The sequence below is a fragment of the Blennius ocellaris genome (assembly GCF_963422515.1).
Source record: "Blennius ocellaris genome assembly, chromosome: 7".
Lineage (NCBI taxonomy): Eukaryota > Metazoa > Chordata > Actinopteri > Blenniiformes > Blenniidae > Blennius > Blennius ocellaris.
In genome coordinates this window covers 1,986,128-2,011,548 of record NC_137656.1, presented here as the reverse complement: position 1 = coordinate 2,011,548, position 25,421 = coordinate 1,986,128, and the positions used below count along the sequence as shown (strand labels likewise).

Here is a 25,421-nt window from a genome sequence, read left to right as displayed (position 1 = left end):
GACAACTTCATTTCAGTTCAGATAAACGTGTAGAAACGAGACACACAATACATTTTTAACTCCAAACACTATATCTCACAACTATTTAACGTTTTTTTTTTTTTTTTTTCAAAAACGCCTTTCCGTTTTAAATGGAAACGATTCTCAAAACATTGCACTGTCATTTCCTCAGTCGCTTTGTCTTTTCGAGCCGCGTTTGAAACGAAAGCACGATCCTGACCCCGTTTCCAAAGGGGGATATTAAGACACGTGGTTCCTGCATCCACTACCAGACGGAGCGTATGTGCAGCTCCACCACCCACCCCCACCCCCCTTTATCAGAATTACTATATTCACCCAAAAAAAAGAAGAAAGACCAAGGTTGCATGAGACAGGAGCTTCCCTTCAAGCACCAACTCTGGCCTTTCCAACCACATGCTGGTTAAACTTTAAAAGAAAGCCGTATTCTATACAGGTTACGGGGTTGGGGGGGGGTGGGAAGGGGGTGGGTGGGGTGGGGGCATTATAAAAACGCCAGTGCAATTCAGATCAGGGGACTGCGCATCAAATATGCATAGATGGCAGGGAGCGGTGAGAAGTGAGGGACATTGAGTCATTGGTATTCCGGCGACGGGCGCAGTCAAAGGTGGAGGGTTGAGGTGGGGACTCAGAATCAGCCCGGCAGACCCAGGGCAGCTTATTGGGATCGAGAGGGAGCCCAGTCGCTGGGCTTAGACGGGCTCAATGCAGGGCTCAACTCATCACACGCCTGTCAGACAGACACCTGCCGCAGTGAGAGCACACACACACACACACACACACACACACATATACAGACACACACGCACGTACACGCGCGCGTGCACGCACAAGCGACGGCTCTTTAACCCGTTCTTACACGCAGCGGTTTTCATGCGATTGTTTTACGACGCTTTGCAGACACACAATTTCCATAGCGACGTATTTGCATAATCCAAAAAGGGATTTCTGATTGACACGCGGTTGCAAAACAAAATAAAAGTAAACTCAGTTTTTCGCTCTGTTTTATGTGTTTAGTTGGGGTTTTTTTTTTTTTTTTTTTGTCGAACGATTTTCTGCACATAATCTTTTTCTTTGATTACATGCTGTATTATAACGTGGTAAAACAGAAGGAATTGTAATGTTCAATGCAAATTATTTCCACCTCATAATGGAAGAAATGATCAAGCAGCAGTTTAACCATCATGCTTTGGCTAAAATGAGGACAAGGGAAAGGTTTTGTCTCCATACGTTGATGTGACCATGAGCTGAGTCAATTCACTGTGTGTTTGGATACTTGGACTTCCTGCGGCGGCAGACAACAAAGGGTCAGACGTGATAATCCGTCCACACACATCCTGAACACAGGCCCTCCACAGAGACCAGGACTCAACGGTCCAATATGCAGATGACGCCGCCACCGTAGGACTGATTTCAGCGAAACAGCCACGAGAGAGAGTGTGATTTTTTTTTCAAATACCACGGAGATTATATGAGATCGACGCACATTGACCACTCGTCCTCACAGGAACAGGAAGTGGAGGACGGAGGAGGTTCACAAGTGTCGACAGGACGACCACAAACCAGCTCGCTCCCCACCGATCCAGTTCCTCCTGCTCAGGTTCCACCGGTCTAGAGACCAACGGTGACGGTTCTTCAGCTGAACGGTTCAGAACAAGAGGGACCGACAAAGAAACTTGCCGCGGCAATACGGCAGACGTGTTGAAATTAAAAGGACGTTTTTTTTATATATTAAATGATCGGTCCGTTTCTGCTTTGTTTTGGGTTTTTGTTCAAGGAAATTTTAATTCAGAACCTGCTCCTGCTGTAACCCTAAACCTAAAGCCTAACCTTAACCCTAACCCTAAACCCTAGCCCTAACCTTAACCCTAACCCTAAACCCTAACCCTAACCTTAACCTTAAACCCTAACCCTTTTGCCTCGATACAGATCTGAATCCGACTATTAATTTGGGATCTTCTTGTTTACAACCGGTACTTTTCCTACTTTGAAACCTAACCAGAATTGTTTTGGTGCCTAAACCCAACTTTCATAATCCCAACCCTAACACTAAATATCCAAAAAACTATTGCGAGGGGAAAAAGACCAAATCAGAAACGATAATAAATATAGATCGATGGAGTAATGATGGAATGCATAGAGTCTGTTAAACAACGTGTGGCGACCAGTGCCTTGCCCTTAACTCCCTATTCCACACTGCCCAGTCAGAAAAGACAGGGTGGGGGGAGTTATTGAGATAGCTTTTATAGTCCCTAACCCTAAGCCTAACCCTACACCTAAACCTAAACCTAAACCCTAACCCTACACCTAAACCTAAACCTAAACCAAAACCCTAAAGCTAAACCCTAACCCTAACCCTAACCCTAACCCTACACCTAAACCCTAACCCTATCCCTACACCTAAACCTAAACCAAAACCCGAAACCTAAACCCTAACCCTAACCCTAACCCTAACCCTACACCTAAACCCTAACCCTATCCCTACTCCTAAACCTAAACCTAAACCAAAACCCGAAACCTAAACCCTAACCCTAACCCTAACCCTACACCTAAACCCTAACCCTATCCCTACACCTAAACCTAAACCTAAACCAAAACCCGAAACCTAAACCCTAACCCTAACCCTAACCCTAAACCTAAACCTAAACCTAAACCTAAACCCTAACCCTAACCCTAAACCCTAACCCTACACCTAAACCCTAACCCTTTCCCCCGCCGTTGATGTATGTCTGATGATCAGACATGTTCTCACATGGGGGAGGGGGAGGGGGGGGATCCTGCTTTCAGCTTTATCGACATCCCCGCCAATTTTTTGGTTTGCGCACTACGTGTTGTCGGCGTGTTGAGGGGTGTGGGGGTGGGGGGGGGGGGATCTCTGTCAGAGCCGCGCTCCGACTGCGAGGCGGCGCCGCCACAGCCAAGTGCACACAGCTTGCCGGCGTCACGTTCAATTACGGCTCCTCCACTTTCCGCCAGACAGTAATTGAGCCCGGGGCACTCCCTCTATTTAGAACCACAGGAGCGCTGCACTCCTCACCGTGTCCCCTGAACGCCGCATCTCCAGCAGCAGAAGCCTCCCTCTGGGACGCCCCCACCGGGTGGGTGGTGGGGTAGTGGGGAGGGGGGGGGGTAGTGGGGGCGCTCCGGGCACAGTTGGGGGCATATATGACAACCCCACGCTTGCACACACACACACACACTTACTTTGCCACCGAAATGCCAGCCTCCCACCGTCCTCGCCAATTAGACACAAGATTAATCAGTTGGCATTGTCTCACCCAGGAAGTCGGGATTCACGGCCGAGGCTCCGGTTCAGGCGGAGTTAAAAAAAAAAAAAAAATGTCTGTCCTACTTTTCTAGAGTTCCCGGAGCTCGTGTGTGTCCTGAGCCCGTCATTTTCCTGGCTGTGTAAAGTTATTAAAGTTCACCTTCTTGCTTTTTAAATTAAAAACTTTTTTTTTTTTTTTTTTAATCCTGCAGAGAAACAGGTGAGTTAATTGACTTGATAAGGTCGGATCATTATTTGTACGTTAAAAGGAGCAATAATTAGCGTCTGTATTCCACGCCGACACGTTCAGCTTTTTGACTTTGAAGCTTTGATCATCTGCTGACGGCCCCGGAGTTTTTGACATGTTGTTCGCTAAATAACCACCGTGAGGTTCTCACAAAAATGACTTGGAGATCCTTAAAAAAAAAAAAAAAAAAAAAAAAAAAATGTGGTCAGATTCCATTAAGTTGAATATCGCCGTCACCAGGATCCTCGGCACGCCGGGGCGTTTCTTGTGGGGGGGGGGGGTTTTCTCCATGTTGGAATGGAGTGGGATGAGACCATGTGTTGAGTGGGAGAAAATCCTGGCACAAGAGTTTCACCATTGCTTTGCATGCAAAAAAACAATTTTCTCTTTTCAATCAGTTCAGATGCAGGCGTTGCACCTGTGCAAAACTTTTATTTTTAGTGCGAGTCGGCAAATGTAACAAGGTGGAGGTTGGCAAAAGCGAGTAATTGGTGGAGAAACAAGAGGAGGGCGTCGCTCTCCAACCTCGAGTCTGGGATTTTCTTTTTTGTGTGTGTGTGTGTTTGTGTGTGTGTTTTAAGCTGCTGCATGAACGTGATCGGACCAAACGGTTTCGGGCCTCAGAGCGCGGGAGCAAACATGGACGCCACGCCGATCAGCGCCGTCGTTGCCAGATGTGACTCATTGTTTCCAGCCCAAACAATGTAAAAACCCAAACACACCTCAATAAAAACCAGCTCAAATCTCAGCCTGTGCAGAAATCATGTTAAAACTATTACCTATGCAATAAAGAACACGTCATAAACACACAAATGCACGGAAAAAAAATTAATAAAAAGGTTGAAAGGTAAAGAGAATTTGGCTCCTTGACTGGGGGATACCCGCCATACCTGGCAACACTGCAGTAGATCAGTTTTTAAATACGATCCGAGAGAATCTAGACAACATGACGAGGGAAAGAAAGACGTGACGTCGAGAAATATCTGAATTGGAGCCACATATGATGGAGGCCTGGATTGTGGTGTGAAAAAAACAATGGAAATGGAGCTTTGACATGAGTCACTGCGAGTAAAGACTCAGAATCAGGTCTGGTTTCCCTGCAGTGTGGATCTTCAAGAAAACGATGAGGAAGACTGCGGCAAATGATCAGGAATTGGATTTCTTACCCTGCGTGTCACTTTATGAAATGGTGATTGACGAGAGCGAATGGTGCTTCAGCTAACATTGTAAGTCATACGTCTATAGAAACACATCTGGAAGCACAACAGAACACACACTTCTATAAATATCAGAATATCAGATCCAGAACTGGAAGAACTTTTCAGCAGGACCGCAATGCCGCTTCCCGCCACTTGGGGCAGTGACACGTCATTGGGTTTATTGAACAGGCTCCAATTAAGCAGCAGAAGAAGAAGAACCAAAAAAAAAACGTAAACTTTTGACTGAAGTGATGGAGAATTTTTTATTTTTAAGTAATAAAAGATGAAAGTGATTCCGCTCTCCTCATCAAAGGCAAAATATTGTTAAACTGTATTATCAAAACTATATTTTAGAGCTCATGCTCTGCCTGCCACTTTAAGGGACGGCTTATTTTGTTTGCTAATATTGACTTGAGCCTTTATATTTGTTCTTGTAGCAACTAGCAGGAGTTGAAATCAAAGTGTGAAAAGTGTATTTAAATGGGCCCCGGGCCACTTTAAACTGGGAAAATTGGTCCCCGAGGTCAAAAAGGTTGAGAACCCCTCATTTCAAGGAAGCCAAACCCTCATTTATACCCTTGAATGCCCAGAGATGTGACGGTGTTCTGGGCAGAAGATGACCTGTACAATGCGTACAGACTGAAAGTGTGACGTTCAGCACGCTTTACGCAGCATCTTAGTCAATCGGGCCCAGAAGATGGCCACGATAAATTTAGCCAATATGAAAATCAACTAAAGTTTTCAGGGGACGACCCGAATCCAGGAACCAGGATTTTCTCTTAACTTGGCACTAGTTGAAAGTTCCTGGCATTATCTTCCCCAAGAAGTGTAATTTGATCCAACACAGCTTCTGTACATAGAGTTTGGCAAAAAAAAAGCCTTTTCTTACTTGGTTCTGTCAACTTGGAACTCAACAATCAGAAACTGTCCAGCTTGATCTCAGTTGCTGATTTTATAGTAATTTTAAGGAATATTAAAAAAAAAAAAACCCTCTTGTTCCTTATTCTTCTTATCCACTATACTTTTATTAAAAATGTGAAATAAACATAATGTCTTGTGCAGTGTATTTCTATGTATGACATGTCTTGATGGACACAATGACGCTAACGCTACAGGAAGACATGTAGATATAAATCCCAAACTTTGTTCATCACAGTCATTTGGATGAGACGAGAAGTGAGGCTGAATAATGTGACAGCCTTATGAAGAGTGTCAGAGAATGAGGGAGGTAGCCAAACCAAGATTTTTTGTTTTTTATTTCTTTAAGTCTTTGACTTTTCTCAGAGTTTAAAATAAATACAAATAATAGAAGGCATCAAGTAGGGTCAAAAATAGTAAATGAGAACCTGAATCATTAAGCAGAATCAAAAAAATGCAATCGTATTCGTGCAAATCTTACCAATTCCCATCCTCATAGCGAGAAAGTCATCGGTCCAAATACCGCTGCCCACTGAGCACAGAGTGGTACTGATCTTTATTGAAATAGAGACGTAAAGTTGGCAGGAACATGAGGATGCTAATGTACAAGATGTGAGAGAAGGAGAAGACGGCAAAATGAACGTTAAAAAACTAAAAACAAAGCAGCAAGAGGAAGAGGAGGAAGCGTATGAGGAAAGAAGGAAGCAGGAGTCAGAGGAGGAGGAAAGAAGACGATCCACAGTGGAAAACACCGGTGGGAAATGAGACGACGCCAGCGTGTCTCTGTCTGGTGTTTGATACTCTGGTTTCCTCGCCGACTCGTTTCATCCTCCATTTGTCAATCATCCGTCAAGCTCTTTGGATTTAAACCAACCTGCACCGGAGACGCCGTGCAAATAAAGTTTGGCTGATTGATTGATTGATTGGTTGATTGGCGATGTCTCTTTGCTTTAACATCATCACAGTTTGATTTACATCAAATTGAATATTTATATCAGATCTGACAGAAAAAAAACGCTTCGTCGGTGAACAATTACAAGCATCTGCAAGTGAATTAGACTCCCTGTTAATATTATTTTCGCACCTCTGAGCTCAGCGCTAGATGAGCTAATCAGGAAAATTAATAAGATTATCACGAAAAGACACTCCGGTCAGAATAGGAGGGGGGAATTTTTTTTTTTTTTTTAATGTATCTATAATAGAACGAGGTGTTTAATTGAAGACAAAGTGTTAATTTTGTGTTCATTGTGGCTTAACCTCTCTATTATGTCGAGTGGTGATTACCAGACGGCGCCGTGGGGATGCTGGCGGTTGTCCTGGTGGCCAATGGCAGGAGGCCGCAGGTGTTGCCGGGCAGAGTACCTGGAGCTGAAAACGAGTGTGCACATTCAGCAAAAGCCTTCCCTCCCACTGTAAATACAGAGAAAACACACACAAAAAAAAACAAATGTAACTGCTGAACTTTCCCATCAGGTCGCCTCCTCCCCTCCCCCGGTGTCCTCCGGCCCCCCCCCCCCGCTGACCTACACGATGTAATCAACAACAATCACAACCAACAGCCCGGCCAATGTCACGGGACGGAGGTTCGCTTGAAATCGTCAGGGGCCTCGTCGACCCCGGCGCCGGTAATGACTCCCTCTCGTTCTGCACTCTGACACTTCGGAAGATGAAAAGCCGAGACCCAGATCACATTAACGGCAGCCGGCTGATTCATATTTAGGCTGATTTCAGTCCATAATCTCTCAGCTCAGATCTTCACCGGGCTTATTAATACATGAAAGGAAAAGGCCTAAGTCTATAAATCTGACATGAAATTTTAAACACTCTTGCATATCTTGTCTTTCATCAGTTTTTTTTTTTTTTTCGAAGGAAACTCGCCCTCGCCGGTGGATTCCAACATGGCCGCCGCTGAGCGGGCCAGTTAAACGACCGGCGCCGGTGAAGGACCACCTTCCACGTTGATGAAACTCACCGCCGCGCACGCTGCTCTTTATAGTGCAAATCCAACCGCCGCGCCGATAATTGAAATGATTTGCTCGACACTCTCCCCTGTCAGGATGGTGGACGTGGAGCGGTGCGCTTAGCGCGACCGCTAATAGGACGCGCCGTCTGCGGAGTTCTCGCTCCCAGGCTCGGCGGCGCCGGAACGAGGGAGCGGCTGGGAAGTTTTGAGGATTTCGCCAAAGTTTTGGAGACGACAACTACACCCATTGCTGAGGGGTAGTACTCAGTTACCTGGCGAACGATTAATGGACTTCACTTATATAGCGCCTTTTAGCTGTATTCACACATTCACACGGGCGCCATCGCTCCAACGGGGGCGGTTTGGGGGGTTCAGTGTCCTGTTCGAGGACGTTTCAACATGTGGACAGGTGGAGGTGGGAATCGAACCTGCAACATTCCGATTGGGACACAACGGCTCTACCAACCGATTCTAATTCTATTAGGATAATTCTGTCTTGTTGTAATTTTGTGATGACGTGTTGAGGTCATTTACTCAGATCCTGTCCACACGCGCCAAAACAATAATTAAAAAAAAAAGTTTATTTTCATGTCACATGGACTGCTGATATAATATTCTCACATTTACTAAAGAAAAATTCCGAAAATTAAATGTGGAAATCAGAACAATAAAATGGCTTTTACAGAAAATAGATCCAGACTGTTGACTCTGGAACCATATTGAGCTTTGATTATGTTTATCGTGGAGAACGCTGTTGTTTGTCCAGACCTGGGGAAGAGTCTCAGCGACATTTCGGAGTCAGAAAGTGGAAGCTTCAGTTTCAAAATCTGCTTTTTTTTCAGGACACATCGGCTCGGAGATCAACCATCGGCACCATCCCGATCTTCCCGAGTTCTCAGTTGGTTCCGTCTAACGTCGGCTTGAAACGATGTCATCTAAATAAACTCTCTTCTCGCAAACACACTGAGAGCCGTTTCTAAAAGGTTCCAGTGGCTCCGGGCACCGTTGTAGCGTAAACGGACGTCAACGACATAACGAAGGTCTCGCGTTCTGGCTTGAAAACGTCATTTAAACTGGGCCTCGGTTTGGATCGATTCCACACGATAGCATCCTTTCCTTTCACGCAGATTTTAGAACTTGAATAAGTTAACTTGTGCTCCACTCGAGGGAAGCTGCTTTTTCTCACAGCGGTTTTTCCAGGATCACATCCGAACGAGAGAATTCTCGAGTATTGTAATGTGCAATCGACGCCGGTTTCGATTAGTCTCTCTCCTGCTGCGACGTCCTCCGGGGAGCTCTATCGTGATATCTATCTCATCTTACCTTCCAGTTTGAATTCGTTGGCAGCTGGTAAGTGTTGAATTTCAAAGTCTCTCCTCGCTGAGCCCTGAACTCTTACTCCGCAAAAGGCCAGCTTCACTTCTCGTTGAAACCGCTGCAAACAAAAGATAAAACTTCTGAATTAGAATTGCACTTCAGTTCCATACCAAATGCGACCAACCACAGGGAAGCGGAAAGACTCGAAGCCCCGGGGGATGACTGTGATGGTTTGGAGGCAGAACTTGCCTCCTGGACATACACGCTTTACGCACTTGTTTGCTAATCGATCCTGACAGATGCTGTGAAATGTGAGCAGCAACAACATGCTCTTTGAGATCTTTAACAGCCCGGTATCCCGAGTTAAAAGCTGCGTGTCCAGGGTTAAAAGTTGGCCAAGCTCTCTTCGTCTAAAACCACAACTCTGCCAAAAATCTGTCTGGGTCAAGTCTCCCATCCAGAGTGTGGGCTGCGTTGGTGCAGAGAGTCAAGGCTTTGCTCAGGCAGTCTGCTCGTCGGGGCCCCGGGCCTTGGCGCTCCTGATGGCTGCTGGCCGCCGGTAACCCGCCCTCCTCTTCCTCTTCCTCCTCCCGTTCTCAGCGAGTGCATGGCGAGGATCTGGCAGAGTAAAAGGACCATGGCCTTGCAGACTTTGCTCCTCTCTTCTCACAGTGTTAACTGCTACCCCACCCCCCCCCCACCCCCACCCACCCCCCACCCCCTCACTCTCCAACCTCCTCCTCTGCGCTCCCCAACATACCTCCCATCTCCTCTGTTAAAATAATGCTAATGCAGAGGTCAGCAAACCACCAGCACACGGTTTTTTCGGAGGCCAACAGCTCCCGAGGAGGTGCTTTTGATTTTCAACTCCATTGAGCTGCACTTATTCAATATTTACTCTCCAAGACCTCTGCATTAATTTTACACCATACTTCTAAGAAGGCCCTATCTGAAAAAACCCCTGCAAAGGGCCTTATGCAGCACTCCTCACAACCACCACCACCACCACCACCACCACCCACCCCTCCTCCCCTCCTCCCCTCCCCGCTCCCACACCCCTTAAACCTCCCTCTCTGAAAGCTTCATTCTCCGCTCGTCTCTGACTCCTTCCTCTCCACCAGTGGGAAGGCCAATCCCGGGCTAGTTATTGTTGTTGGCCCGCTCTATCATTACTACTAACCTTGACTCCTGGCTGCTCGCTGTAATCACGTGGAGCCACCAGGGAGGGAGTCTGGCCTGGGGTGAATTATTAATTAGCAAGGCTGGTCCTCCCCCTCAGCGCTCCCTGGGAGAGAAGGGGGGGGGGGGGGGAGGTGGGGTGGTTTAGAGAGGGTGGAGGAGGGGGGTTGGGTATGTGTGTGCGCGCTCCATACGAGCGGTAGGGGTTACCACCATGTAGATGGTATTAACACACCTATCAAGGTAAGAGGGATCAGCACTCTGGGCTACTCGGTGAATTGTTAAGCAACACAGGAATCAATAAGCAACGCTGCATCGCTTCCTGCCATGCACGTGTGTGCCTCCCACTCCTCCACCCCTGTGAAAGTGATGGAGGTGGGGATTGGGGGGGGGAAATTCTGATGGTGATGGTGGTGGTGGTGGTGGTGGTGGGGGTGGGGGTGGTGGGGGTGTTCATTAAGATGAACTTCACAGGCTTCCTCACCGGGGACACGCTGGAGGTTGATGAATTCCAGTTTTCAACTAATGATCAACTCCTATATGAAGTGAAAAACAAAGCAATGCTTCTCAATACTTGTTATCCTTCACTGACCTTTCTACACCTTGCCCCGAGCGCACACACACACACACACACACACACATACACACACACACACACACACACACACACACACAGAAAGACAGATTCCCGCCACACACCGTATGAAGCCGACACATTTTCCCCAATCCGGCAACAACACGATAAATGACAGATTCCTGACGTACGCTTTACCTTCCAGTGTGTTTTTTGAGAGCCTCGATTCACTTGTTTTTTTTTTTTTTGGTGGACACCCCCCCTCCCCCCCTCCCCCCCCCCCCCCCCCCCCCCGGGGGTGGGTCATCCATTTCCCAGCACCCCTGACTCACCCACACCCCCCCAACCCCCCAACCCCCCCACCCACCCTCCTAAATGTGGGAGACTTGGGGGACCGCGGACTGAGGCTTTGATCTTCACACAGCTCGCCTTAAATCACAGAGAGGAAAGCAGGGATTTCCTCCAAAGGGTGTCTCTGTGCTCCCGTTCCCCCAGGAGGACCAAACCAAGTCATCTATGAAAGTGAGTGAATCGCGGAGCAAAACAGCGCTCCCCTGGGTGCGGGGAAGACGAACGCTTCCAACCAAGTCGACTGCGCCGCTCCGCCGAGGAGGAAAACGCAGGTAATGAAAAATTTATGGCCATGCGATGCGCGGTACCTGCAAGCGACTCCACCTGACGCCGCACAGTCGCACGAGGCGGTGACAAATTTACGAGATCGTCGGATCGGCCCCTGCGACTTTTAAGTGCCCGTCGGAACTTATCGCCTCGCCGCTAACGGAGCAGCTTTACGGTTGTCAGATGCAGCTGGAAAGAATCCCGACTGAGAAGTAGATTCGTGAAGGTGTGGCGGAAAACTCGTCTGAGCTCCACTTACATTCCTTTGAGTGGCGTTTTCAACGACGTGGCATTGAAACAGAAACGGTGGCGTGAAAAACGACTATTCACTGAACACCCCCTCCGTAGTATTTGCTCATCGTGACATAATTCCAGTCATGGCTGGAGATATTGGGGGCGTCATGGGGGATTCGGAAGAGGGTGGACCACATCGTATACCTGCATATATACCCTTGACTACACCACTGACTCGTCGTGTATTGAAAAGTGAGGGCTGAGAATAGATTCAGTCTTTCTTGGTGGCAATCCCGGGATCTCTGACAGAAAACCACTGATATAGTGCAATCGACTGCAACAGCCCTGCAACGCGCGTTACCTTCTGTGGAAAACTCTTTGTTCTCCGCGCACTTACACGGGAACTTTTATCGCGCCGTGCTGTCCTGATCCCCATCTTTATGGTAATCTCGGAAAAGAGTGTCCCAGTAAACACAGTCGATCCGTGGACCGAAGACCTCAGACGCCCCCTCGCAGGCACGTTCGTCCCAACGAAAGCCCAGAGCAGCTGAACCCGGCGCACAGTCGCACAAGCGGGAGCGAACGCCACGTCTGACGGGTATTTTTAGAGCTTCTACACCTACTGTTCTGTTATGTAACTCCGCGACGAGTCACCGGCGACAAACAAACCTACTCACATGTGTTCCGCTCGGTGTGAAAGGCGGGGATGGACTCATAATGCCAGGATTTGAATGTTGGCCCTCAGTCACAGGCTTCACAATCGGGACGCCGGTGATTTTCTCAATGGCGGAGGAAATTTGAGTGCTGAGATTGATTGTGTTGATTGAGAACACGAGATACACAAGTGGGTATCAATGAGGCTAAAGAGGCAGAGCAACAACAAAGACATTACTGCAACAGTCAGTGGCATTGTCTTGAGACAGCAGACAATCCTGGAGACCCACCAAACCACCAAGAACCTCTTAAACATTTTCCAGAAAACACTGATTTCTTAAGAGTAACAAACACAAACACTGAGACCCGTGAAAAGTCCCATCATGCAACAGCTATAGGAAAAGATATCTCACTGTATTTTGCACCAGAAGGTTTCATTAAGTCGAGATTAAGAGTAATTGCTTGGCTTTGTGAAAATATAGATATTTTTCGTCACCTTTACTCTGCATCGCAGCAAAGAAATGCATTTTAAATTAAAAATTCAAAGGTTGATATGGATATATTTTACAGACCTGACCCACCCTGACACAGCAGATTCTGTGATCCAATATTCAAATTTTTTTTTTACATTTTTGCTCTGGTGGAATGGTTGAATTATTTCCCCTGTATATTTGTTAGTAAATGTCATATTTGGCGCTTCTTGGACATGTCCCCTGCACATTTGTCCACCACAATCTGATCCAGCCTCATCAAAAACCTGCTATGAGACGATAAAAATGTCCTAAAACCGATTCAATTTTTCTGTTTGTCTTTGTCTTTTTCTCCCCGTCCGTATGTACTGTCGCCCCCCCGATGCAGGTGGGGGGTCAAACCTTTCAGTTAAGCCACTTTTTCTCAATGCACGGTGTCATAAATCAACCAGAACCGCGGCTCCATTCCGGTGGACTTCATACGGCCGCGCCACAAACTTTTGTGTAAAGTTGTTTTTCTGTTCATTCCTTGTTAAAAAAAACAAAAAAAACCGGAGCTTTGATGCCTCCTCGTCTGGCAGCTTCTTTTCTTCTGCCGCACCGTCTTTTTTTTTTTTTTTTTTGCTGTGCCCAAAACATTTTTTTTTTTTCCCCTCTTGTTCGTCCAGCCGGTCGTCACATCTCTCCACATCCCGGGGGTTTCCTCTTTATTCGATGCCTCGGACTGGATTTTCATCCTCTGCTTTTGATGAGGTCAAAAAAAAAAAAAAAAAAGAGAGAGAGAGAGAGAGAGAAAAGAAAAGAAGAGAAAAGAAACCCACCTTTATGAGGGTAATTCATCACCTTTAAAAACGTGTTCTTTCCGCCGAGGCTTGAGTGCTTCACAAAAAGAATTATGCCTCAGAAATTAAGAATGTGAGGATGGCTCGCGGAGGCAAGGTCCGCGGGGAGTCGTTTGTGGTCCGACTGTAACCGCGCGGTGCTGCGGTGGCGCAATAAAACACCGGCTTTTTAAGGGTTTCAAAGTGGCTTTCTTGCTCCCGCTTCTGTCAGCCATAAATTGAGAATAAACACGGGCTGTATATGGGGGCGCCCATAAATGCCTTCATAATTCATACCTTTGGGGAGAAGCTCAGGTAGATTAAATGGTTCGTGTGATGCAGTGTTTTCATGTGAATAATATACCCGCAAGCCCCCCCCGCGCCCCCCCCCCCCCCCCCCCCCGACCCCACGGCTTCTGTTCCTCCCTCGGCTAATAGCTTGATCTGGACGTTATTGGACAATAAAGGGACACGTAACATATAGTGGATGATTAGACTCGGGGGAGGGGGGGGGGGGGGGGTGGGGGGGGTGTGTATGAAGTGCATATGTGTGAGAGGCCTCGCTGCATTGGAAGCACTTTGTTCATCTCATGAAATAGCTTTGTAATCTTTTTTTTTTAAATCACATTATTGCTCGCCGTTTTCCCTCCTTTATGTAACGCTTGTTTATTTTATCTAGTTGAAATAGAATTAGGCTTCCTGTGATTAAACCCGCAGCGGAGAAGCGTTCCACCGCTGCCTTTCTGACACCATTTTGATCCTCTGTGTGTGTGTGTGTGTGTGTGTGTGTGTGTGTGTGTGTGTGTGTGTGTGTGTGTGTGTGTGTGTACTCCTCGGGATGGCGCCCGACTGGCATATGGCAAAGCCTTAAAACACAACAATACAAACACGAGGCCTACGCGGCTCCGCGGATCTGATGCTCGTAAGCCAACAGAAGAAGAGGAGAAAAAAAATAAAAAAATAAAAAAAAGTCGTAAAAGACATAATACACCTCCAAAAAAAAAAAAAAAAGAGAGAGAATCCAAGAGAGCTGGTGCCAGATTTCTGATCAAAGCACCTTTTGAAGTTTGCACTGGAGGTTCGTGGTGCGCGTATGTGTGTGTGTGTGCATGTGTGTGTGTGTGTCAGAGAGAGAGAGAGAGAGAGAGAGAGAGAGAACAGGCTGTTTGTGTGTTTTCTCCAGACATCTTCCTGGGTGTCTGTCTCTGTCAGTGGAACAAAACGCGGTGAGGAAACGTTCCCGGTGAGAATATGAGATCTAACGGGCGACGGCCGGCCACGACATTCGAGGTTCACGTGATTCCCGCTCAACCCGAAATCACGCGTTCGGCCGTCAACGCGCATTATCAATGCAGCATGTTTGTGCGTCTCTGTCCGGGATATCTCCTATTCTTTATGTAGTTGAAAGCCCCGTGTCCAAACTGTCAGAGAAGAACAGCAGCGTTTCCAGCGTTCGGACAACTTCCCCCAGTTAATCTACTCCACTTTGAAGTGGAAAGGGTTTGATATTTTCCCAACTTTCGGCTCAACGTGAGTAAAGTTGTGTATCGAACGGACCAGCCTGTCTCAACAGGTTCAGAAAAAAATTACACATGCTTATTTTTCACCTAATAATGAAAATTGATTCAGATTATCTATTTTATAAGATAACATTTTATTTTATTTTATTTTATTTTATTTTATTTTATTTTATTTTATTTTATTTTATTTTATTTTATTTTATTTTATTTTATTTTATTTTATTTTATTTTATTTTGTTTTGTTTTGTTTTGTTTTGTTTTGTTTTGTTTTGTTTTGTTTTGTTTTGTTTTGTTTTATTTTATTTTATTTTATTTTATTTTATTTTATTTTGTCTTGTCTTGTCTTGTCTTGTCTTGTCTTGTCTTGTCTTGTCTTGTCTTGTTTCATTTTATCTTATCTTATCTTATCTTATCTTATTTTATTTTATCTGATTTTATCCGATTTTATCTTATCTTATCTTATCTTATCTTATCTTATCTTATCTTATCTTATCTTATCTTATCTTATCTTATCTTATCTTATCTTATCTTATCTAATCTAATCTAATCTAATCTAATCTAATGTAATCTAATTTAATTAAATTTTATCTTATTTTATTTGATCTCATCTCATCGCATCTTATTTTGTCTTTTTTATTTTATTTAAAGCTGCTAAAAGTTTGGGTTTTGTCCACATAAGCCAAAACAATCTTACTTTTGCCATTCGTAAAAACTTTCCCCACCACCGTGACACCGTGAAAACTTCTCAAAACCATGTAGTTCCTATGCCAGGCCTGTAGGTGGCGATGTGGACGCTTCTGCAGCTCGACCTGCAGAGGGTTCGTCGGGGTTGTCGGGTCCAGAGTTAGCGGCGGTTTTCAACTAATGTGCATCTTGTCCGTCGACACCTCAAAGCTGGCATTTTAAAAGAAAAAAGAAAAAAAGAGAAAAAAAATGTAAGAAAAGGGAAAAAAGAAGAAAAAAAAGAAAAACAGAAAAGGAAAAATAAAAATTAAATTATGTATAAAAAAATTATAATAAAAAAAAAGACAATAGTTTTCAGTTTTTCTCCGAGGACACCCTGCCCTGTGACTGAAAAATGAAAATGTTGCTTATAGCAACACTGGTCATGACCACATTAAACATCTTATTTGTGTTCCTTGTCCAGCTATTCAACACTTCCACGTGGGTCTCGTTGGTCCGAAAAAATTATATTCCATGTTTATTTCCCCAAATGCAGTTTTTCCCTCGATTTTCATCCATTTGAATATTGGCTCGTCGGAGCTGCGTTCAGAATCACATGGCGAGAGACACATTTTCGTACAAGCACCATAACTGGTAATGCAACGTAGCGTAGCGTTACATAACGCAACGTACCGTAACGTAACGAGGCCTATCCGACATCGAACGGCAGCGACTCGTTGCACCGTTTTCTCCAGACATGTGTGGAATATTGCACGGTACTTGTGGCCACACGAAAAGAAAAAAAAAGAAAAAATCTGAAATGTGATGGAGAAGCTTCAAACTCAACCTTCAGAAGAGATGAAGGTACAGGGAAAAACCTTGACCCGCCAAACGTGTTCGGTCTTTGCCGAGGCGTGTTGTCAAACGTCAGCTTCAGTCTTTCCTCACTGTCGTTCAGGACGAGTCGGTCCTTTGTCGGCGTCTCGCTTTTGAAGAATTTAACTTCAAAGCACCACTTCTTCACGAGGAGTCCGTTCGTTTCACTTTCACCCCCACGCAGATTATTTTGGGTCACTTGATTCCACACGAGAGGGAGAATTCTCTGGTGTGTGTGTGTGTGTGTGTGTGTGTGTGTGTGTGTGTGTGTGTGTGTGGTGTGTGTGTGTGTGTGTGTGTGTGTGTGTGTGTGTGGTGTGTGTGTGTGGACTCATTCGTTTAACACCACAGCTCCACTGGGACTCCTTCTTTCTACACCACACGGTGTGTTGGTAGCACCGTCACCTGTTCTACATTGGACTCACCCACTCTATATTGGACTCACCCGTTCTATATTGGACTCACCCACTCTATATTGGACTCACCCGTTCTATATTGGACTCACCCACTCTTATTGGACTCACCCGTTCTATATTGGACTCACCCCACTCTATATTGGACTCACCCGTTCTATATTGGACTCACCCGTTCTATATTGGACTCACCCACTCTGCGTTGGACTCACCCGTTCTATATTGGACTCACCCGTTCTATATAGGACTCACCCACTCTATATTGGCCTCACAACCCTCTATATTGGACTCACCCGTTCTATATTGGACCTCACCCACTCTGCGTTGGACTCACCCGTTCTATATTGGACTCACCCACTCTATATTGGACTCACCCGTTCTATATTGGACTCACCCACTCTATATTGGACTCACCCGTTCTATATTGGACTCACCCACTCTATATTGGACTCACCCACTCTACATTGGACTCACCCGTTCTATATTGGACTCACCCACTCTGCGTTGGACTCACCCGTTCTATATTGGACTCACCCCACTCTATATTGGACTCACCCGTTCTATATTGGACTCACCCACTCTATATTGGACTCACCCGTTTCTATATTGGACTCACCCACTCTACATTGGACTCACCCGTTCTATATTGGACTCACCCGTTCCAAATCTATCTATCTATCTATCTATCTATCTATCTATCTATCTATCTATCTATCTATCTATCTATCTATCTATCTATCTATCTATCTATCTATCTATCTATCTATCAGTTTGTGTGTCTCTATGCATTTGACCAACTTTTCGCAAAATCTACTCGACCGATCTGTGTGAACTTTCCGTCATCCGACCAATCGATTACATTCTGGGATGTCAACGGTTAACTGTATAAGGAGTTTAAGGAGATCAGCGTCTGTTGCCATGGAGACGCTCCCTGCTCAGTGTTTCCACGCAGTGACGTAGCGACCTGGCCTGCCTCGTCAGCGTCGATGTGAGCTAACATGCTAGCGATGCTAACTGGGTTCCGCAAGCAAATGTCTGCATTCTACCAAGTGTAGCTCCAGTTTTTTTTATTTTTTTTTGTAAGTTTTCTTTTATTGATCTATGTATGTTTTAGTTTTTTATTTTTGTTTCTTGGGTTGTTCTTCTTCATCGTCACCTGATCTTCTCTTGATTTTACCCAATCCTGAATGTGTCTCGTCTCAAATGAAGTCCTAGCAAGACTTCTGCCCATTATTTTATTATTATTAATATTATTATTATTTTTGAAGAAATACCGTATAGTTCCCAGGTAGTGAGGTTGAACAGACTTTGTTCTGTCGCCCCTAAACTTCCTTAAGTATTTGTGCAATATTGAGCTGATGTGATGACTGAATTTCCCTATGGAGTATTAAAAGTCTGAGCTTATCTATCTTGTCTTATATATGATTTTACATTAAAAATAATTGGTATTGGTCCAACTCTGCGTTGGACTCACCCGTTCTATATTGGACTCACCCACTCTATATTGGACTCACCCGTTCTATATTGGACTCACCCACTCTATGTTGGACTCACCCGTTCTATATTGGACTCACCCACTCTATTTTGGACTCACCCGTTCTATATTGGACTCACCCACTCTATATTGGACTCACCCACTCTATGTTGGACTCACCCGTTCTATATTGGACTCACCCACTCTATTTTGGACTCTCCCGTTCTATATTGGACTCACCCACTCTATTTTGGACTCTCCCGTTCTATATTGAACTCACCCGTTCCACATTGGACTCACCCGTTCTATATTGGACTCACCCACTCTATATTGGACTCGCCCACTCTGCGTTGGACTCACCCCCTCTATATTGGACTCACCTCCTCTATATTGGACTCACCCACTCTACATTGGACTCACCCGTTCTATATTGGACTCACCCACTCTGCGTTGGACTCACCCCCTCTATATTGGACTCACCTCCTCTATATTGGACTCACCCACTCTACATTGGACTCACCCACTCTACATTGGACTCACCCACTCTATATTGGACTCACCCACTCTATATTGGACTCACCCGTTCTATATTGGACTCACCCACTCTATGTTGGACTCACCCGTTCTATATTGGACTCACCCACTCTATGTTGGACTCACCCGTTCTATATTGGACTCACCCACTCTATATTGGACTCACCCACTCTATGTTGGACTCACCCGTTCTATATTGGACTCACCCACTCTATTTTGGACTCACCCGTTCTATATTGAACTCACCCGTTCCACATTGGACTCACCCGTTCTACATTGGACTCATCCGCCCTGCATTCAGTTCTGTCATTTAATACGACAAGCTATCTATCTATCTATCTATCTATCTATCTATCTATCTATCTATCTATCTATCTATCTATCTATCTATCTATCTATCTATCTATCTATCTATCTATCTATCTATCAGTTTGTGTGTCTCTATGCATTTGACCAACTTTTCGCAAAATCTACTCGACCGATCTGTGTGAACTTTCCGTCATCCGACCAATCGATTACATTCTGGGATGTCAACGGTTAACTGTATAAGGAGTTTAAGGAGATCAGCGTCTGTTGCCATGGAGACGCTCCCTGCTCAGTGTTTCCACGCAGTGACGTAGCGACCTGGCCTGCCTCGTCAGCGTCGGTGTGAGCTAACATGCTAGCGATGCTAACTGGGTTCCGCAAGCAAATGTCTGCATTCTACCAAGTGTAGCTCCAGTTTTTTTTATTTTTTTTTGTAAGTTTTCTTTTATTGATCTATGTATGTTTTAGTTTTTTATTTTTGTTTCTTGGGTTGTTCTTCTTCATCGTCACCTGATCTTCTCTTGATTTTACCCAATCCTGAATGTGTCTCGTCTCAAATGAAGTCCTCGCAAGACTTCTGCCCATTATTTTATTATTATTAATATTATTATTATTTTTGAAGAAATACCGTATAGTTCCCAGGTAGTGAGGTTGAACAGACTTTGCTATGTCGCCCCTAAACTTCCTTAAGTATTTGTGCAATATTGAGCTGATGTGATGACTGAATTTCCCTATGGAGTATTAAAAGTCTGAGCTTATCTATCTTGTCTTATATATGATTTTACATTAAAAATAATTGGTATTTCAATGAATTAATTGCACACTTAATTATTTAACAGTGTATTTATTTATTTATTTATTCATTTTGGTGCGTTTACTCCTCCGTATAACACAGGGATTGTGACGACGAGTCGACTCGCGTACGTTTTAGGCCGCGATTCATTTATTAATCAGCAAATACGCTGAGTTTTGCTGGTTTTGAAGACAGAGCCTCACCTTTCTGTACGAGAAAAGATCTTGTTCAAACACGGATTTACAGTCGCACTCAGCAGAATCCTCATTTCTGAGAGTCGTTATACATATTTTTTTTTTTTTTTGGACATTAAAACTCAGTGAAACTCAGTCCGTTTCTTTCCACCTGCTCTGCTCATCTACTTCAAACTCATTGCAGATGGAGCTCAGGGCTCCGTTTTAATGATCTGAAGCTACATTTGGGTGGGATCTCATCTACCGGTGCTAATTCAACGCTGCGCTATCGACTGCCCAGCGTGGCGCACAGATCAAAAAATGTTAGACTTCTTGTCTTTATTAACCAGGCACATGATTTGGCCGCGGCATCAAATAAACCAATAACGGCAGTATTTCTAATTTCAAAACATGTTTTTTTTTAACGTTGATGGAGTCAAATTGAACCTGCACCTACTGCGAATCGTGACGCTGTAACGTCTCAATTCAATCAGGCTATAGTCACACCGGATCATTTTCACCGTTTCGCTGCTGCAGGTTCAGCTTCTGTTCACGCGACAGTGAGATCAAGTGAAAATGCTAAACTTTTGGTGCAGCTTTTTAAAAATGGCTCCGGAGGTGAACAAGTGTGAACGTCTTGGAACAACGTGAGTTCTGTCCCAATCACTTCTCTGTTGCATGTGTGTGTGTGTGTGTGTGTGTGTGTGTGTGTGTGTGTGTGTGTGTGTGTGTGAGTGGGTTTCATTATAGAAACTAAGTAAAGCACCATCTAGTGGCCGGGCATGCTCACTGCATTGTTTTCAGGGAAACTGATTTCTTCTCTCTCCGTCACGGGAGAGACAGATTCCTCCACCTTGAGTCACGTTGTCATGAATCAATATGACGTCTTTCAACCCTTTAAAACAAATTCTTCGTGCACTTGATTGGATTTGTTTTGAAGATTTTATTTCGAACATGTAAAAAACACAATATCCAATTACATAATGTTACACAATGTAAAAGGGTTAACACCATACGTGCCCGTGTCTTTCACATGCATGAAAAGGAGTGTTTTTAAATGACACTAAATCTCTGCGCGACGTCAACACAACCTCATCTGGACTCAACAAATTCAACTCGTCGCCTGATCTGTCAAAACTGTGCCGTTTCCAGTGTTTCTGCTTGTTTCCATGTAAACAGACGTCGTTTTCAAAATGTTGCCACGTAAATGTGAGACTGTCCTCTCTCTCTCTCCTTGGCTTGTTTCTGTTTTTAAAAAGTGTGTTGCTCCAACCAGCCAATCAGAATTTAGCCAATCTCAATCAAGTTTGGCTCCTCCTCCCCCCCTTTGACTCCTCCCAGCTGTGCTCTGGCACATGGCACCACGAGAGGAAGTACTTCATCCCTCTTCCCATAGATGGGCGTGTGTGGGGGGGCGGAGCCAGTCCGGCTCACACAGACACGGCAGATTCTGAATGCAGCTCCTTGTGATCCAATAGTCAAATGGAGGGAAAATCGAGGAAACGCTGGATTTGGGGGAAATAAACTTTGAATACAAAGTTTTGATTTGGGTCTTTTTTTTACCAACGAGTCCATGTGAAAGTGTCGAAAAGCTGCATTATATGACTTGTTCTTATTTCGGGCACTATTTTAGCCGACTCAAGACGAAATTGGGCTTTGAAATAAAATGTGTTTGACACCCCTGGTTTCAAGAACATCTCTTCTTCCTCTCTGTGTTACACTCAGAATAAAATTAACTGAATGAAATTCACTACATTTTTATACTTAACTCACTCACTAGTGTTTTAACTGTAGTTTATGAAGACACTCTGAAGAATCGTCTGATGGAACTCTTCTTTTAAAGGATCAAACGTCCCCCGGTGTGGACCCGAGGGAAAATGTAAACGTGTCTCTGGCAGTAATCCACGTCTCTTTATGAAAATATCTCAGATGCTTATTGGAGAAGAAACTCGGGGGGGGGAGTAGGGTGGGGGGAGGGGGTGGTGGGGGGGGGGTAGAGAGAGAGGAATGTAACTAGCAGACAGAGTCCTTCAGACCGGAGAACGAGGACCCTCGTGCTTAATGGCCCCGGAGAGGATATTGCCCCCTACCTCCTGTGAGAGGAGCTCTCCTGAGTCAAGTGACTTTGATGGGCTGCCCCCTGAGCCCGACGCTCCTCCGCCATGGGAATGGCAGCCGGGGGCCCTTGTGAGGTGAGCAGAGGGATTTGTGTGCGGGCCTATTGTTCCCAGCCTCTCTTCCGGTGTGCCAAAAAAACCTTGAGTCGTCCAATGTGCAGCACACAGAACAATGCCGTGTTCTCCCCCCCCCCTCTCCTCCACCACCCCTACCCTCCACCACTCTCACCCCACCACACCGGTCTGCCCGGGGACAAAAGAAATCTCCTGCGCTCCCGCTCCAATCTGTTGATGTTGTCCGCCTGATGTTTTAATCCCACTTGATAAAAACGGGGGTAAAAACCTTGATTCCTGCATGCGCGGGACAATGGCGTCACCGGGAGCCGCGCAACGGTGGCGCAAAGATCGACAAGCGAAAACAAAATCCAACCGCGACGTTGACGCGGTCGGGAACGAGGGAGGATTCTAGCCGGTAACCGCAGGAGTTAAACTTTGCCTAAGCCGATAATTGAGACCTTTTTTTTTTTTTTTTTTTCCGTCTTTGTCCTAAAAGATTGAGCGGAACAAAATGATATGCCTCTTTATCTTCTGCCCCTTTGTTTTTTTTTTTGTTTTATTTTTGCCGAGCGAACAGGGAATGTGCTGCTCGGTAAACATGTGCATCATTATCCATTCATCGGGACGTATTGTTTGTTTACTGTGGCCCCATTTCCAGAGAGCCCGAAAAGCGGGCCGGTGGAGTGGGAAGCCGCGAACAAAGGCCTTTCTTCGCCGCCCGCCTGGGCCTCAGAAATGCTCACCACTCAGCCGGCGCACAGCCTTTCACCGGGCTTTTGGCCGCTCATGAGTGACAGTTGAATCACCCAGAACTTTTCCCAAGTACAGGAGCCGGGGTGGCTGCACTGTAAAAAAAAAAAAAAAAAATACCCCGACGAACGGAGGCTTACTTGCTGTGAGAACGTGCACATGTACGCATGCATATATAGGTCCGTCTACATTTTGACGACCCTATATGTGTATGTGTTTTACCAACGTTTCGCGGAAACTTCTCACCCGACTTGCCTGAAATTTTCGGGGATGTTTCGTCGACATCCAAGGACCAGTCGATTCCATTTCGGGACGTTAGCGGCGAATGCGTTTTATGAATAAATCCCCATCAAAAACGATGAGGAACGTCCTCATCCACAGTGGAGGAGATCAGAACAAGCCAGGTCGCCTCGGTTCTGATCCTTCTAGCTTGTGATTGGGTTTTAAAAAATGGCGCGGGGAACTTTTCTGAAATGAGTCACGCCCTATAACTTTTTCCCGGCATGTCACATTTTCTAAACATTTTGTGCAATCACATACAAAACCAATATCCCTATATACACACCCCCACGCACACATATATATCCAAAAATATAAAATCTATGTTAAACTATACCCACATGTATTTATCATCTCACATCTGCCAATGTCACCTTTATTGCTCGGTTGACTGGGTACTAGAAAACTACCCAATACTAGAAAACTACCCAGTACCAGAAAACTACCCAGTACTAGAAAACTACCCAGTACTAGAAAACTATCCAATACTAGAAAACTACCCATTACCAGAAAACTACCCCAATGCTAGAAAACTACCCAATACTCGAAAACTACCCAGTACTAGAAAACTACCCAATACCAGAAAACTACCCAGTACAAGAAAACTACCCAATACCAGAAAACTACCCAGTACCAGAAAACTACCCAATACTAGAAAACTACCCAATACTAGAAAACTACCCATTACCAGAAAACTACCCAATACTAGAAAACTACCCAGTACTAGAAAACTACCCAATACCAGAAAACTACCCAGTACCAGAAAACTACCCAATACTACAAAACTACCCAATACCAGAAAACTACCCAACACTAGAAAACTACCCAATACCAGAAAACTACCCACTACCAGAAAACTACCCAATACTAGAAAACTACCCAATACCAGAAAACTACCCAGTACCAGAAAACTACCCAATACTACAAACTACTTGGGTAGTTTTCTGGTACTACCCAATACCAGAAAACTACCCAATACTAGAAAACTACCCAATACCAGAAAACTACCCAGTACCAGAAAACTACCCAATACTAGAAAACTACCCAGTACCAGAAAACTACCCAATACTACAAAACTACCCAATACTAGAAAACTACCCAGTACCAGAAAACTACCCAATACTAGAAAACTACCCAATACCAGAAAACTACCCAGTACCAGAAAACTACCCAATACTAGAAAACTACCCAATACCAGAAAACTACCCAGTACCAGAAAACTACCCAATACTAGAAAACTACCCAGTACCAGAAAACTACCCAATACTACAAAACTACCCAATACTAGAAAACTACCCAGTACCAGAAAACTACCCAGTACTAGAAAACTACCTGGCGTCAGGTACTAACACGTAATGAAAACGATCTAAAAACCGAGGCGAGATGAGAAAGTGCTTGTGGAAAAGCCTTGAGGTCACACATGTATTTCTAACATTTGTCGTTTTGACCTCAGTACGATCCAGCGGACAGTATATACAGTATATACAGTATATACAGTATACGATCCGTTGGAATCCGTCCAGTCAGACATGAAGTTGAGTCCACCAGCGAATGCGAGACGTTTGCTGGACCTGACCTTGGTTGGCTGGCAAGTCGTAGGATAACTCTTAGGATTAATCCGGCTATACAGGCTACGCCTCGACTGGCTCGGGGGGTTCGCGCGTTGCACCGCGACGCCTCCGATCGCGAACCCGCCGGACCTTCGCCTTCAACTCTGCTTTGGGCTGGAGAAGCCACGAGTGGACCTGACGGGGGAGTTTTACAGTGCAGGGCCGAGTGCCGTTGTGTGGAGGGCCAGGCCCAGCTGCATTGCTGGGAGGTCTGCCTATTGTCTGGGCCACATAAAGGCTGGACGAGCAGGGGACAGGGCCTTAACAACTCACACACACACACACACACACACATAGCTGACACATGTTCAATCAAAGGAGCGTGAGCATCATCTCCAGCTGAACTCACGTATGTATTAAAGACGACAGGCTACTT

At 45.2% G+C, this 25,421-nt stretch overlaps 1 long non-coding RNA gene across 1 annotated transcript; it reads right to left on the bottom strand.

Annotated features, from left to right (window-relative positions):
- Positions 1 to 6,934: 6,934 nt before the first annotated feature.
- On the bottom strand, positions 6,935 to 12,062 carry LOC308132568. Its single transcript, XR_013936705.1, has 3 exons — positions 11,933 to 12,062; positions 8,937 to 9,048; positions 6,935 to 7,060 (listed from the first exon to the last, which is right to left on the bottom strand). It is a non-coding gene; the product is annotated as an uncharacterized lncRNA (long non-coding RNA).
- Positions 12,063 to 25,421: the final 13,359 nt, after the last annotated feature.